Raw genomic sequence first — 16,273 nt, 5'->3', positions numbered from 1 at the left:
GATCTGTGAAACTCTTCATTCCTCTCAAGGTACCTCATGGAATTCATAGGACATGTGCCATCTGACAACCTAGGAGAGGGATTCAGGGACAATCATGCATTAACTATTAGTAAACTTATTTTTTTCTTATTATTTCTAATGTTTCTCTCCTGTACCCCAGTGGATTGTCCTGTGCATGCATCCTGGGAGGGCATATAATGGTTTTCAAGACAGTGTCTGAAACCTGCAGAACTTTGCTGGATCTGAGGACCCAGTTTGGGGACCTTGTCTGAGGCAGGGGGAGATATAGGACTAGCAGGGGTTGAGCCATGAGGTGACAAAATTCCTGATGTGAAAGTGGCTTCAGAAAGGAGCATGTGGTATGTCAAAGTGTCAAAGGTAACCTTCATTAGGTCCCATTTGTTTATTTTATTTACTTATTTAATTTTTAACATCTTTATTAGAGTATAATTGCTTTACAATGTTGTGTCAGTTTCTGCTTTATAACAAAGTGAATCAGTTATACATACACATATGTTCCCATATCTCTTCCCTCTTGCATCTCCCTCCCTCCCACACTCCCTATCCCACCCCTCTAAGTGGTCACAAAGCACAGAGCTGATCTCCCTGTGCTATGTGGCTGCTTCCCACTACCTATCTATTTTACATTTGGTAGTGTATATACGTCCATGCCACTCTCTCACTTTCTCCCAGCATATCCTTCTCCCTCCCCGTATCCTCAAGTCCATTCTCTATAGGTCTGCGTTTATTCCTGTCTTGGCCCTAGCTTCTTCTGACCATTTTTTTTCTTTTTCTTCTTTTTTTTTTTTTTAGATTCCATACATATGTGTTAGCATATGGTATTTGTTTTTCTCTTTCTGACATACTTCACTCTGTATGACAGTTTCTAGGTCCATCCACTTCACTACAAGTAACTCACTTTCGTTCCTTTTTATGGCTGAGTAATATTCCATTGTATATATGTGCCACATCTTCTTTATCCATTCATCTGTTGATGGACACTTAGGTTGCCTCCATGTTCTGGCTATTGTAAATAGAGCTGCAATGAATATTTTGGTACATGACTCTTTTTGAATTATGGTTTTCTCATGGTATATGCCCAGTACTGGGATTGCTGGGTCATATGGTAGTTCTATTTTTAGTTTTTTAAAGAACCTCCATACTGTTCTCCATAGTGGCTGTATCAATTTACATTCCCACCAACAGTGCAAGATGGTTCCGTTCTCTCCACACCCTCTCCAGCACATACTGTTTGTAGATTTTTTGATGATGGCCATTCTCACCAGTGTGAGATGATATCTCGTTGTACTTTTGATTTGCAGTTCTCTAATGATTAATGATGTTGAGCATGCTTTCATGTGTTTGTTGGCAATCTGTATATCTTCTTTCGATAAACGTCTATTTAGATCTGCCCATTTTTGGATTGGGTTGTTTGTTTTTTTGATATTGAGCTGCATGAGTTGCTTGAATGTTTTGGAGATTAATCCTTTGTCAGTTGCTTCTTTTGCAAATATTTTCTCCCATTCTGAGGGTTGTCTTTTCGTCTTGTTTATGGTTTCCTTTGCTGAGCAAAAGCTTTTAAGTTTCATTAGGCCCCATTTGTTTATTTTTGTTTTTATTTCCATTTCTCTAGGAGGTGGGTCAAAAAGGATCTTGCTGTGATTTATGTCATAGGGTGTTCTGCCTATGTTTTCCTCTAAGAGTTTGATGGTGTCTGGCCTTACATTTAGATCTTTAATCCATTTTGAGTTTATTTTTGTGTATGGTGTTAGAGAGTGTTCGAATTTCATTCTTTTACATGTAGCTGTCCAGTTTTCCCAGCACCATTAATTGAAGAGGCTGTCTTTTCTCCACTGTATATTCTTGCCTCCTTTATCAAAGATAATGTGACCATATGTGCGTGGGTTTATCTCTGGGCTTTCTATCCTGTTCCGTTGATCTATATTTCTGTTCTTGTGCCAGTACCATACTATCTTGATTACTGTAGCTTTGTAGTATAGTCTGAAGTCAGGGAGCCTGATTCCTCCAGCTCCATTTTTCTTTCTCAAGATTGCTTTGGCTATTTGGGATCTTTTCTGTTTCCATACAAATTGTGAAATTATTTCTTCTAGTTCTATGAACAATACCAGTGGTAGTTTCATAGGGATTGCATTGAATCTGTAGAATGCTTTGGGTAGTAGAATCATTTTCACAATGTTGATTCTTCCAATCCAAGAACATGGTATATCTCTCCACCTATTTATATCATTTTTAATTTCTTTCATCAGTGTCTTATAATTTTCTGCATACAGGTCTTTTTTCCCCTTAGGTAGGTTTATTCCTAGATATTTTTTGTTGTTGTTGCAGTGGTAAATGGGAGTGCTTTCTTAATTTCAGTTTCAGATTTTTCATCATTAGTGTATAGGAATACAAGAGATTTCTGTGCATTGATTTTGTATCCTGCTAAGGCAACCATAAACAAGATGAAAAGACAACCCTCAGAATGGGAGAAAATATTTGCAAATGAAGCAACTGACAAAGGATTAATCTCCAAAAATACAAGCAACTCATGCAGTTCAATATCAAATAAACAAAAAACACAATCCAAAAATGGGCAGAAGAACTAAATAGACATTTCTGCAAAGAAGATATACAGATTTCCAACAAACATATGAAAGAATGCTAACATCATTAATCATTAGAGAACTGCAAATCAAAAGTACAATGAGATACCATGTCACACTGGGCAGAATGGCCATCATCAAAAAATCTACAAACAATAAATTCTGGAGAGGGTGTGGAAAAAAGGGAACCCTCTTGCACTGTTGGTGGGAATGTAAATTAATACAGCCACTATGGAGAACAGTATGGAGGTTCCTTAAAAAACTAAAAATAGAACTACCATATGACCCAGCAATCCCAGTACTGGGCATATACCATGAGAAAACCATAATTCAAAAAGAGTCATGTACCAAAATGTTCATTACAGCTCTATTTACAATAACCAGTGCATGGAAGCAACCAAACTGTCCATCGACAGATGAATGGATAAAGAAGATGTGGCACATATACACAATGGAATATTACTCAGCCATAAAAAGGAATGAAAGTGAGTTATTTGTAGTGAGGTGGATGGACCTAGAGACTGTCATACAGAGTGAAGTGCGTCAGGAAGAGAAAAACAAATACCATATGCTAACACATATATATGTAATCTAAAAAAAAAAAAAGAAGAAGAAAAAGAAAAAGAAAAAAAATGGTCAGAAGAAGCTAGGGCCAAGACGGGAATAAAGATGCAGACCTACTAGAGAATGTACTTGAGGATACCGGGAAGGGAATGGGTAAGCTGGGACAAGGTGAGAGAGTGGCATGGACGTATATACACTACCAAACCTAAAATAGATAGGTAGTGGGAAGCAGCCACATAGCACAGGGAGATCAGCTCAGTGCTTTGTGACCACCTAGAGGGGTGGGATAGGGAGTGTGGGAGGGAGGGAGATGCAAGAGGGAAGAGATATGGGGACATATGTATATGTATAACTGATTCACTTTGTTATAAAGCAGAAACTAACACACCATTGTAAAGCAATTATACTCCAATAAAGATGTTAACAAAATAAAATAAAATAAAAAATACAAAAAATAGGTAAGCTTCACCTGCATCATAATTTTGATGTGAGCTAAACATTTTTTCTTCTGCCTGATGTTCTGACCTTTAACATGGTTTTTGAATTAAATGGTACTGTGTACTAGACATAGTAACCCATATTTGTTGAACAGTAGCATTTAATGTCAATTTATATTGTTTTGCTGCCTTTAAATTTAGTAATGAAGAGCTTAATGTTGTTTCTCTCTCTTTAAATCTTATGCATTTTCCAACTCGACAGCTTTTGTTTTATATCTGTTGCATGAATGTATTTGCTATATTCCAGATCATTCTGCAATTGTCTTCATCACCCACTAGTCCATCCATAAGCTCCCTGAAAGCAGGGCTGGATCTAGGGCACCTCTGAACTCCCTATATCACCCAGAAAAATTCTGAGCACAGAATGAGTACTAAAACAAAACTTTAAATTGGAGGGTGAAAACTGGCCATGTATGGGAAAATTCAGCCCTGAGATATATAAGCTTGTAGTGCTATACATCTGTATAACATTTCTATATGCCCGAAGTCTACTTTTTCTTCATCAGTTTCCAACATTTAAAAGTCAGGAGATGCTGCATCAGGAGCCAGATTCCCAACGTTCTTAAAAAAGAGAAGATATGGAAAACCTAGACCTAGCCTGCATTCCTGCATAGCAACTATCAGCTGGAGGTGACTCCTGGCTGCCATTCTTGACTGGGCACTCTGTCCCAGTCCTCACCACTTCCTTTGGGATCCCTGATATAAGACTGAGTATCAGGTGGTCATTTATCATCATACATGTCCTTTTGGTTTTATTTATTGAACCTATAGCAGTTGCTCTTTGTGCCTTAAATATTTCCCCGCTGCATTCACCTCTTATGCCCAAGGCTGCTTAGTAACAGTCATGGCTGCAGCAGGGCAGGCCAGAGTGCTAGAAAGTTAACACTCCTAGAAGTGGCCCACAACCAATAACAAGAAGCTGGGGGGTAAGAAGCCCAGCCTCCTTGACTCTCAGGTGGAATTCTCTGAGGCATGTTCCATTTCATTTCCCAGAGTCCCCAGCAGGTTGAGCCCACAGTTGCCCACAGTTCTTAATAGCACACCCTTTATTGGCTTCCTTCCCTTCTTGTCCTACACATTCACCCCCCCCCCGACCAGAGAGTCCTAGGATCACCTCCCAAAGAAACCACTTGTTCTCAAACATTTGTCTCAGGTTTTGCCTTTCCGGAAACTCAAACTGAGCACCCTTGTTTCTATCATAAGTAAAGGAAAGAATTTATGAATCATATGTTTCAAGAAAATGGGAGTGAGACTATTTCTTTATTAGCATATTAAACATATAGGAATAGTCTTTACTTGAACAAATTGTGTCACTGTTGAAATAATAACTCAGCACACTTTGCCCGTTTACATTATATTTCTGTAGGCATCTGAGATTTCAAGCTCTGCTTTAATAGAATAATAAATGAATGAATAAAAAGTAAAAATATCTAAATTAAGTGTTACTGTTCTTAAGCTTTCTTGACGGTTTCTGAGCCTTAAGAAAGCTGCTGGGATTGAAATAAGACTATAATTTAGAATTCATTGGAACCTCCTCTTTTGTAAAACTCACACCAAGGCCAGTTTCCTATAGCCTCTAAACAAATGCTTAATGAGAGTGTGACCTAAGTGGTCACTAGAGTTCCAAGGCATATCTGCTGTGACTAATTATGTCACGGTAGATGTGTGAGCCTTTAGAATCACAGCATTACCTTATTTTCTGAAGCACCGATTTGGCTGCTGGATCCAGGAGAGATCATTTCATAGGTTCTGGGACTCTAGGTTTTGTAGAGAGAAAACAAATAATAAAAAGAAAATGTAGCTGTAATTCCGAACGGCAACATGTCCCACTTTTCACTACGTTCTCCTAAAGGCAATTAAGTGAGTTGCAATTAGTTAAAGATAAGTATCTGAGATTTAAAGGTGCATCCTGAAAGTGGGGAGCCTGGCCTCAGATGTATATTAATGATCAAAAGGATTAAATCAGAACTGCAACCATGGGCTTCTCTGGTGGTGCAGTGGTTAAGAATTCACCTGCCAATGCAGGGGACATGGGTTCTAGCCTTGGTCTGGGAGGATCCCACATACTGCGGAGTGACTAAGCCCGTGCACCACGACTACGGAGCCTGTGCTCTAGAGCCTGCGTGCCACAACTACTAAGCCCATGTGCCACAACTACTGAAGCCTGTGCACCTAGAGCCCATGTTTGGCAACAAGAGAAGCCACCACAATGAGAAGCCCGCACACCACAATGAAGAGTAGCCCCGCTCGCTGCAACTAGAGAAAGCCCACGCGCAGACCCAAAACAACCAAACATAAATGTAAATAAAATAAATAATGTTTTAAAAACCCCTGCAGCTGCTCTGTTTTGACTCAAAGATTTCCCTTTTTTCTTTTTCTACTGCTACCTGCCTTGCTCTTTTTTCTTTTTCTTTTTTCTAAAGTTAATTTTTATTAGAGTATAGTTGATTTACAATGTTGCATTAGCTTCTGCTGTACAGCAAAGTGAATCAGTTATACCTACACATATATCCACTCTTTTTTAGATTCTTTTCCCACATAGCTCATTACAGACTATTGAACTCTTTTCCTATGCTATACAGTAGGTTCTTATTAGGTATCTATTTTATATATAGTAGTGTATATAAGTTAATCCCAATCTCCCAGTTTATCCCTCCCCCCCACTTTGGTAACCATAGTTTGTTTTCTACATCTGTGACTCTATTTTTGTTTTGTAAATAAGTTCATTTTTACCATTTTTTAGATTCCACATATAAACGATATCATATGATATTTGTCATCCTCTGTCTGACTTACTTCACTCAGTATGACAGTCTATAGTTCCAACCATGTTGCTGCAAATGGCATTATTTTGTTCTTTTTTATGGCTGAGTAATATTCCATTGTATATATGTACCACGTTACCCGTTCTGCTGTTGTTGGACATTTAGGTTGCTCCCATGTCCTGGCTATTGTAAATAGTGCTGCAGTGAACATTGGGATCCACGTAACTTTTCGAATTATGGTTTTATCCAGATATATGCCCAGGAGTGGGATTGCTGAGTCATATGGCAGTTCTATTTTCAGTTTTTTTAAGGAATCTCCATACTGTTCCCCATAGTGGCTGTACCAATTTACATTCCCGCCAACAGTGTAGGAAGGTTCCCTTTTCTCCACACCCTCTCCAGCATTTACTGTTTGTAGATTTTTTGATTTATAGCCATTCTGACCAGTGTGAGGTGATACCTCATTGTATTTTTGATTTGTATTTTTCTAATAATTAGTGATGTTGAGCAGCTTTTCTTGTGCCTCTTGGCCATCTGTGTGTCTTCTTTGGAGAAATGTCTATTTAGATCTTCTGCCTATTTTTTGATTGGGTTGTTTGTTTTTTTGATATTGAGATACATGAGCTCTTTGTATATTTTGGAGATTAATCCATTGTTGGTTGCTTCATTTGCATATATTTTCTGCCTTTCTGAGGGTTGCCTTTTCATTTTCTTTGTGGTTTCCTTTGCTGTGCAAAATCTTTTATGTTTAATTAGGTCCCATTTGTTTATTTTTGTTTTTATTTCCATTACTCTAGGTGGAAGATCAAAAAAGATCTTGCTGTGATTTATGTCAGAGAGTGTTCTGCCTATGTTTTCCTCTAAGAGTTTTATAGTATCCAGTCTTACATTTAGGTCTTTAATCCATTTTGAGCTTACCTTTGTGTATGGTATTAGAGTAGTTGTCCCCAACCATTTTGGCACCAGGGACAGGTTTCTTGGAAGACAATTTTTCCATGGACCAGGGTCGGGGGATGGTTTTGGGAAGAACAAGTGCATTACATTTATTGTGCACTTTATTTCTATTACTATTACATTGTAATATATAATGAAATAATTATGCAGAATCAGTGGGAGCCCTGAGCTTTTTTTCACTTGCCACTCACTGATAGGGTTTTGATGAGTCTGCAGGCAATTGATTTATTATTATCTCTGTGCAGTCAAACCTCTCTGCTAATGATAATCTGTATTTGCAGCTGCTCCCCAGTGATAGCATCACTGCCTCAGCTCCACCTCAGATCATCAGGCATTAGATTCTCATAAGGAACGTGCAACCTAGATCCCTCGCACCTGGAGTTCACAGTAGGGTTTGTGATCCTATGAGAATCTAATGCCACTGTTGATCTAACAGGAGGTGGAGCTCAGACAGTAATGCAAGTGATAGGGAGTGGATGTAAATACAGATGAAGCTTTGCTCGCTTGCCCACAACTCACCTCTTGCTGTGTGGCCTGGTTCCTAACAGGCCACAGACTGGTACTGTTCCGTGGCCCAGTGGGTGGGGACCCCTGTGTTAGAGAATGTTCTAGTTTTATTCTTTTACATGTACCTGTCCAGTTTTTCTCAGCACCACTTATTGAAGAGACTGTCTTTTCTCTAATGTAAATTCTTGCCTCCATTTTCATAGATTAGGTGACCATAGGTGCATGGGTTATCTCTGGAACTTCTATCCTGTTCCATTGATGTATATTTCTGTTTCTGTGTCAGTACCATACTGTGTTGATTACTGCAGTTTTGTAATATAGTCTGAAGTCATGTAGCCTGACTCCTCCAGCTCCGTTTTTCTTTCTCAAGATTGCTTTGGCTATTTGGAATCTTTTGTGTATCCACAAAAATTGTAAAATTTTTGGTTCTAGCTCTTTGAAAAAGTCTGTTGGTAATTTGATAGGGGTTGTACTGAATCTGTAGATTACTTTGGGTAGTATAGTCATTTTGACAATATTGATTCTTCCAATCCACGAACATGGTATATGTCTCCACCCATTTGTGTCATCTTTGATTTCTTCAATCAATATCTAATAGATTTCTGAGTACAGGTCTTTTGCCTTCTTAGGTAGGTTTATTCCTAGGCATTTTATTCTTTTTGATGTGACAGTAAATGGGATTGTTTCCTTCATTTCTCTTTCTGATTTCTTGTTGTTAGTGTATAGGAATGCAGGAGATTTCTGTGCATTAATCGTGTATTGTGCCACTTTACCAAATTCATTGATGAGCTCTAGTAGTTTTCTGGTAGCATCTTTAGGATTTTCTATATATAGTATCATGTCATCTGCAAACAGTGACAATTTTACTTCTGTTTTTTCCAATTTGGATTCTTTTATTTCTTTATCTTTGATAGCCATGGCTAGGACTTCCAAAACTATGTTGAATAAAAGTGGGGGAATTGGAATCCTTATCTTGTTCCTGATCTTAGAGGAAATGCTTTCAGCTTTTCACCATTGAGAAGGATGTTTGCTGTGGGATTTGTTGTATATGACCTTTATTATGTTGAGGTAGGTTCCCTCCAAGCCCATTTTATGGGGAGTTTTTATCATAAATGGATGTGACTATTGTCAGAAGATTTTTATGCATTTATTGAGATGATCATATAGTTTTTATTCTTCAATTTGTTAATGTGATTGGCAGGTACTGAAAAATCCTTGCATCCCTGGGATAAATCCCACTTGGTAATGGTGTATGATCCTTTTAAGGTATTGTTGGATTCAGATTGCTAGTATTTGGTTGAGGATTTTTGCGTCTATGTTCATCAGTGATATTGGCATCTAATTTCCTTTTTTTGTGGTGTCTTTTTCTGGTTTTGGTATCAGGGTGATGGTGACCTCATACAATGTGTTTGACAGTTTTCCTTCCTCTGAAATTTTTTTTGGAAGAGTTTGAGAAGTGTAGGTGTTAGCTCTTCTCTAACAATTTGATAGAATTCACTTGTGAAGCCATTTGGTCCCGGACTTTTGTTTGTTGGCAGTTTTTTTTTTTTTTTTTAACACAGTTTCAATTTCAGTACTTGTGATTGGTCTGTTTATATTTTCTATTTCTTCCTCGTTCAGTCTTGGAAGGTTTTAGCTTTCTAGGAATTTGTCCATTTCTTCTAGATTGTCCATTTTATTGGCATATAGTTGCTTGTAGTAGTCTCTTATGATGCTTTGTATTTCTGTGATATCCATTGTAATTTCTTCTTTTTCATTTCAAATTTTATTGATTTGAGTCCTCTCCCTTTTTTTCTTGATGAGTCTGGCTATAGGATTATCAATTTTGTTTATCTTCTCAAAGAACCAGCTTTTAGTTTCATTGATCTTTCCTATTGTTTTCTTCATCTCTATTTCATTTATTTCTGCTCTGATATTTATGCTTTCTTTCCTTCTACTAGTTTTTGTTTCTTCTTTCTCTAGTTGCTTTAGGTGTACAGTTAGGTTGTTTATTTGAGATTTTCCTTGTTTCCTGAGGTAAGATTGTGTTGCTATAAACTTCCCTCTTAGAACTGCTTTTGTTGCATTGCATACGTTTTGGACCATCGTGTTTTCATTGTCATTTGTCTCAGGTATTTTTTGATTTCCACTCTGATTTCTTCAGTGATCTATTGGTTGTTTAGTAACACATTGTTTAGCCTCCATGTGTTTGTGTTTTATACGTTTTTTCCCCTGTAATTGATTTCAAATCTCATAGCATTGTGGTTGGAAAAGATGCTTGATACGTTTTCAATTTTCTTAAATTTACTGAGGCTTGAATTTTTGTCCCAACATATGGTCTATCCTGGAGGATGTTCCATGTGTACCTGAGAAGAATGTGTATTCTGCTGCTTTCAGATGGAATGCCCTATAAATATCAATTTAGTCTATTTGGTCTAATGTGTCATTTAAGGCTTTTGTTTCCTTCTTAATTTTCTGTCTGGATGATCTGTCCACTGGTGTAACTGGGGTGTTAAAGTTCTCCACTATTACTGTGTTACTGTTGATTTCCCCTTTTATAACTGTTAGTATTTGCCTTATATATTGACGTGCTCCTATATTGCGTGTGTATATATTTACAATTGTTGTATCTTCTTCTTGGGTTGATTCCTTGATCACTATTTAGTGTCCTTCTTTGCCTTTTTTTTAAAGTTTATTTTGTTTGATGTGAGTGTTGCTACTCCAGCTTTCTTTTGATTTCCATTTGCATGGAATATTTTTCTCCATCCCCTCACTTTTAGTCTGTATGTGTCCCTAGGTCTGAAGTGGGTCTCTTGTAGACAGCTTATCCAGAGGCCTTGTTTTTGTATCCACTCAGCCAGTTTATGTCCTTGGTTGGAGCATTTAATCCATTCACATTTAATGTAATTATCGATATGTATGTCTCTATTACCATTTTCTTAATTATTTTAAGTTTGTTTTTGAAGATATTTTTTCTTCCCTTCCTCTTTTGTTCTCTTACCTTGTGGTTTGATAACAATCTTTAATGTTGTGTTTGGGTTGCTTTTTCTTTTTTGTGTGTGTATCTACTGTAGTTTTGGGGTTTGCTCTTCCCATGAGGTTTTGATATAGCAGTCTATATATGTACCAGGTTGTTTTAAGTTGCTGGTCCCTTTTCCACCTAGAGAAGTTCCTTTAGCATTTGTTGTAAAGCTGATTTGGTGGTGTTGAATTCTCTTAGCTTTTGCTTGTCTGTAAAGTTTTTGATTTCTCTGTCAAATCTGACTGAGAGCCTTACTGGATAGAGTATTTTTGGTTATAGGTTTTTCCCTTTTATTACTTGAAATATGTTGTGCCATTCCCTTCTGGCTTGCAGAGTTTCTGCTGAAAAATCAGCTGATAACCTTATGGGGATTCCCTTGTATGTTATTTGTTGCTTTTCCCTTGTTGCTTTTAATGTTTTTTCTTTGTCTTTAATTTTTGTCAGTTTGATTAATATTTGTCTCAGAGTGTTCCTCCTTGGGTTTAATCTTGCATGGGAATTTCTGCACTTTTTGGACCTGGGAGACCATTTTCTCTCCCATGTTAGGGAAGTTTTTGACTATAAGCTCTTCAAATATTTTCTCAGACCGTTTCTCTTTCTCTTCTTCTGGGACCCTTATAATTCAAATGTTAGTGCATTTAACATTGCCCCAGAAGTCTCTGAGGCTGTCCTCATTTGTTTTCATTATTTTTTCTTTATTCTCTTCTGTGGCAGTGATTTCCACCACTCTGATTTCCCAATCACTTATTCGTTTTTCTGCCTCAGTTATTCTGCTATTGACTCCTTCTAGTGTATTTTTCATTCCAATTATTGTACTGTTCATCTCCGTTCTTTCAATCTTCTAGCTCCTTGTTAAACATTTCTTGTATCTTCTCAATCTATGCCTCCAATCTTTTGCAAGATTTTGGATGAACTTTACTATGATTACTATGAATTCTTTTTCAGGTAGTTTGCCTATCTCCTCTTCATTTAGTTGTTCTTGTGGGTTTTTATCTTGTTTCTTCATTTGCAGCATATTTCTCTGTCATCTCACTTTGTCTAACTTTCTGTGTTTGTGGTCTCCTTTCCTCAAGCTGTAGGATCATAGTTCTTTTTGTTTCTGGTGTCTGTCCCTGATTAATGAGGTTGGTCCAGGGGCTTGTACAGGCTTCCTATGGGAGGGGCTGGTTCCTGCCCTCTGGTGGGTGGAGCTGGGTCTTGTCCCTCTAGTGGACAAAGCCTTGTCAAGGGGTTTGTTTTGAGGTGGCTGTGAACTCATTATGACTTTAGGCAGCCTGTCTGCTGATGGATGGAGCTGTGTTCCTATCTTGGTTGTGTGGCCTGAGGCTTTCCAGCACTGGAGCCTGCAGGTTGTTGGGTGGGAATGGGTCTTGGTGCTGAAATGTGGACCTGTAGGAGAGCTCACACAGATCAATATTCCCTGGGGCTTCTGCTACCAGTGTCTTTGTCCCCACAGTGAGCTATAGTCGACTTTTGCCTCCCTAGGAGATCCTCCATGACCGCTAGGTATGTGTAATCCTGGTTCCTATGGAGATACTGCTTTGTGTTGGGTCCCAGTTCATGTGAGACCTTGTGTGTGCCCTCCAAGAATGGAGTCTTTATTTCCCCCACCCCTGTGGAGCTCCTGCACTCAAGCCCTGCTGGCCTTCAAGGCTAAATGCTCTTGGGGTTCTTCCTCCTGATGCCAGACCCTCAGACTGTCTTGGAGTGCTATTTTTATGTGGGAAAGTCCCTGTGTAGCCTGAGTAGTTTAATATTTTTTGGTACAAGGGCTGTTTTTAGTATAAATCTCACCACCTCTTTCCTCAGCGTATGCTGGTCATTACCCCCATGATAGAAGGTGTGACTGATGGTGTGGTGATCAGAGCCTGCACTGGATATTGAGCAGGGCCTCCCCTTTACTCTGTGGTTGTCACTGCCCTGTCATATTTGGGGTCTGCTCCCTAGTTGTTGGAGTAGAGGGCCCCAGATATGTTTCTTAGCTGTGTATCTGATCTGCAGTGCAAGGTAGATGGGATTGAAGCACTCCCAGTTGGAGGGAAGCCACTGACTATTCCTCCTCTGGATCTGTTCAGGACACAGGTGTGTCCTGTTGTGTCACCTTTCACCCATTGTGTGAGCTCTCAGGTTACACTGTTCTTGGCACTGTTCTAAGTCCCACCTTAACTGTGGGTATGCTGGCAATTGGCCCTGGTGTGTCTCAGACATTGTTTTCACCAGGCCATCAGCATAGATGCACTGAAGTCAGGTCTTAGGATTGCAGTAATCATGGATCTGGACCTGCTGTGGTCACTACTGGGGCAGCTGAGACTCTGGCTTGGCCCAAGCCCCACATGTATGTGCCCACAAAGTCTACAACTGCTAAAACTAGACCTGTCTTGGCTGCTGGAGCACTCGTTGTCTGTTCAGATGTTCTGTAGGCACTGAGTTTACAAAGCTGGTCACAGGGATATCAGTTCTCAGTTTGCACAGCAATGAGGAAAGATTTTAGCTTTTCTTCCTTAGTTGCATGGCCCCTGGGTCTCAACTGTGGTTTCAGTCCCACCTCTACATGTGTGCCATCCACAGAAGTATGATCCTGAGGCTGCCCAGGAGCACACGAGTCCACCCCAGTGTGGAAGCAGCATCAGCTGGGGTTGTGTGAACCCCAGTGGGGATGTGTCATGCAGGGAAGCTGGCAGCCATGGGCGTGAGAGAGCCAGTCCCAGTGAGAGCCCTTCCTAGTGCCTGGGGAGGCAGGGGTCATCATGTGGGGAGAGAGGCTGCCATAGTGGCTCCACCCATTCTGCATGATTCAACAGTTGTGCTTTACTTCTATGGCAGTCTGGGCTTCCTCTAGGAGCATTCCTGCTTGCGAATTTTCTCACTCCCATCCCCTCAGGCTTTCTCCTCACATCCAACAGCAGTCCTCTCCACTCGTTTGCTCTCCAAACACCATGTTCAAGCACCCAGCTCTTGTTCACACTGGTAGACACATGTCTCAGGCTGGGGCCTGCAGGGCTGTAACACAGACCGTCTTTGTAGGTCTCAATCTGCCTTGTCTGCCACAGACCAGTTGCTGTGTTCTCCTCTGATAGCTCCCAAAGGTCCCCTTCTGTCCCAACTGATCTATCTGCTGGTGAGGGGTCTTCCCAGATGTAGGAACCTCTCTTCTCCTTCAGCTGCCCACCAGGGGCACAGGTCCCATCCCGCTTCTTCTCTTCTTCCTTTTCCCTTCTTCTTTCTTTCATCCTACCTGGTTACACAGGGATCTTCCTTGTCCTTTTAGGTGTCCAAGGTCCTCTGTTAGTGTTCAGCTGGTACTCTGTGAGAATTGTTCCATTTGTGAATGTATTCTTGGTGCATTTGTGGGGAGAGATGAACTCCATGTCCTCCTACTCCTCTGCCATCTTGACTCTTTTTTCTTTTTCATCATACTTTTCAAGTGTCTTCTCTGTGCTTAGGCATGTAAGTGACCAGGTGTATAACTCATGACCCTTAAGAATGGCCAATATCTTTTTTTTGGTGATTCACATATCATTTGTTTCACAGGCCAGGTAGGCCACCTCCAATAGGTCAGAAGTGTGAAACATATTAAGTTGCATCTGAGCTCAGTAAGCAAATGCAGAGATTGATTGCTCATGTCTTCTATGGGTGGAGGTGTGGTCACTCACTGCACACTTGTCATTTGTGCTACAGACAGAGGTGGCACACTGTGGGCAGCATCTGATACACAATAGTGGTATGTTTAGCTAGGATACTATTAGCCCACAATGTGCATGTGTTTAAAAAAGGTATTGTCGGGCTTCCCTGGTGGCGCAGTGGTTGGGAGTCCGCCTGCCAATGCAGGGGACACCGGTTCATGCCCCACTCCGGGAAGATCCCACATGCCGCGGAGTGGCTAGGCCCGTGAGCCATGGCCGCTGGGCTTGTGCGTCCGGAGCCTGTGCTCCGCAACGTGAGAGGCCCGCGTACCGCAAAAAATAATGATAATAAATAAAATAAAATAAAAAAGGTATTGTCAGCACTTAAACCTCATAGGTTTACATTTTAAAAACCTAGATTCCTGGCTTCTTGCTAAATTTCTATTGAAATTTAGAAGATCTGGTGTGATTGAGCCTATATGGCCTGGTGAGAGAAGTTGCAGAAGTTAAGGAGCACCTGTGCTCATGTGCTTCCCAATTCACCTCAGTGCTCTCTGCTCCATATCACTTTCTCAAATCTGTACCTGCTGATCCCCTGTGAGCATTTGAGTTTGTGAATACAGGTCCATGCTCATGAAAAGGCTATTTCTAGTGTGTTCTCTCTCTTCCCCAAAACAGCAATGCAACCCAGCTAAGATGGCACTGACCTTGGAAACAGAAGGTTTGTTTTCACATTTAAGGGCTGGTGTGGCTTTCAGAAAGTCACTTAAACTCTCAATTCCTCAGTTGCCTTAATTATAAAATGAAGAGAGTCAACTATTAGATAGTTATTTGGCAATCAAATGAGATGGTGTATTTGAAAGTTGTAAGTGTTATGTTTAAGATCACAGATTAACAATGGTAACATTAAAAGCCACAACAACCTATTATTTTTACACAATAAAAATATTGAAGAAAATTTAAATTGTTTTCATAATGAAGAAAATTGCCTTCAATCAGAGGACATTTTTTAAAGAAATTCATTTTGGCCCCAAGAATGGAAGGAAGATAGGAAGTGAGAAGAAAGTAAAAAGTTTATTAAGGAAATTGTGATTTTTGTTTTTGTTTTTTGCAACAGCAACAGAGTGGGGGGTTTGACCCTTTCCTATTAACAAGCAAAACAAGTTATTGAGCAGGGACAACTGACATGGGAGCCTGATATAGACTTTTGCCACTGCAGTGTGTTTACAGCATTCTGGTTGTCAACCTGTCAACCTGACAATCTTCGGTTACTGGCAACTTATTATTCAAGCAAATAAATGAGAGTGTGTGTAATCTCAGAATATGTATAAAATTCCATGGATCCTAAAAGAAATTCGACTCTGGGTGAGGGAGAATGTCAGCATTCAAAGAAATGGATGACAGTGTTGCTGGTTTTGTTTCATCTATTAGAACAAATGATATAAAATTATCATTTCTGTAAGTAAAAGATGACAGAATATTGGCAATAGCATATGATTCCAACTTGTTTTAGTCTGTTTACGTTGCTATAATAGAATACGACAAACTGTGTGTCTTTTAAACAATATCTATTTATCTTTTACAGTTCTAGAGCCTGGCCAATTTATTGGCTAGTGAGAACCCACTTCCTGTTTCGTACTGGTCATCTTCTTGCTATTCCCTCACATGGTGGAAGGGGTAAGGGATCCCTCTGGGGCCTTTTTCACAAGGGCACTAATCCCATTTATGAGGAGTCCACCTTCATGGCCTAATCATTTCC

The 16,273-nt window shown here is 39.8% G+C and overlaps 1 long non-coding RNA gene across 23 annotated transcripts in view; it reads right to left on the bottom strand.

Annotated features, from left to right (window-relative positions):
- Positions 1 to 16,273, bottom strand: part of LOC138842422 (uncharacterized) — a 569,596-nt gene that overhangs the window by 81,959 nt on the left and 471,364 nt on the right. For 20 of the 23 annotated variants that reach the window (XR_011376933.1, XR_011376935.1, XR_011376931.1 and 17 more), the window contains one exon: positions 5,356 to 5,421. The exons of the other annotated variants lie outside the window; for them this stretch is intronic. This is a non-coding gene — a long non-coding RNA (uncharacterized lncRNA). The remainder of the gene's footprint in view (positions 1 to 5,355; positions 5,422 to 16,273) is intronic. 23 annotated transcript variants of the gene reach the window in all.

Source organism: Globicephala melas, chromosome 19 (assembly GCF_963455315.2).
Source record: "Globicephala melas chromosome 19, mGloMel1.2, whole genome shotgun sequence".
Lineage (NCBI taxonomy): Eukaryota > Metazoa > Chordata > Mammalia > Artiodactyla > Delphinidae > Globicephala > Globicephala melas.
This window is presented reverse-complemented; position numbering and strand designations above follow the sequence as displayed.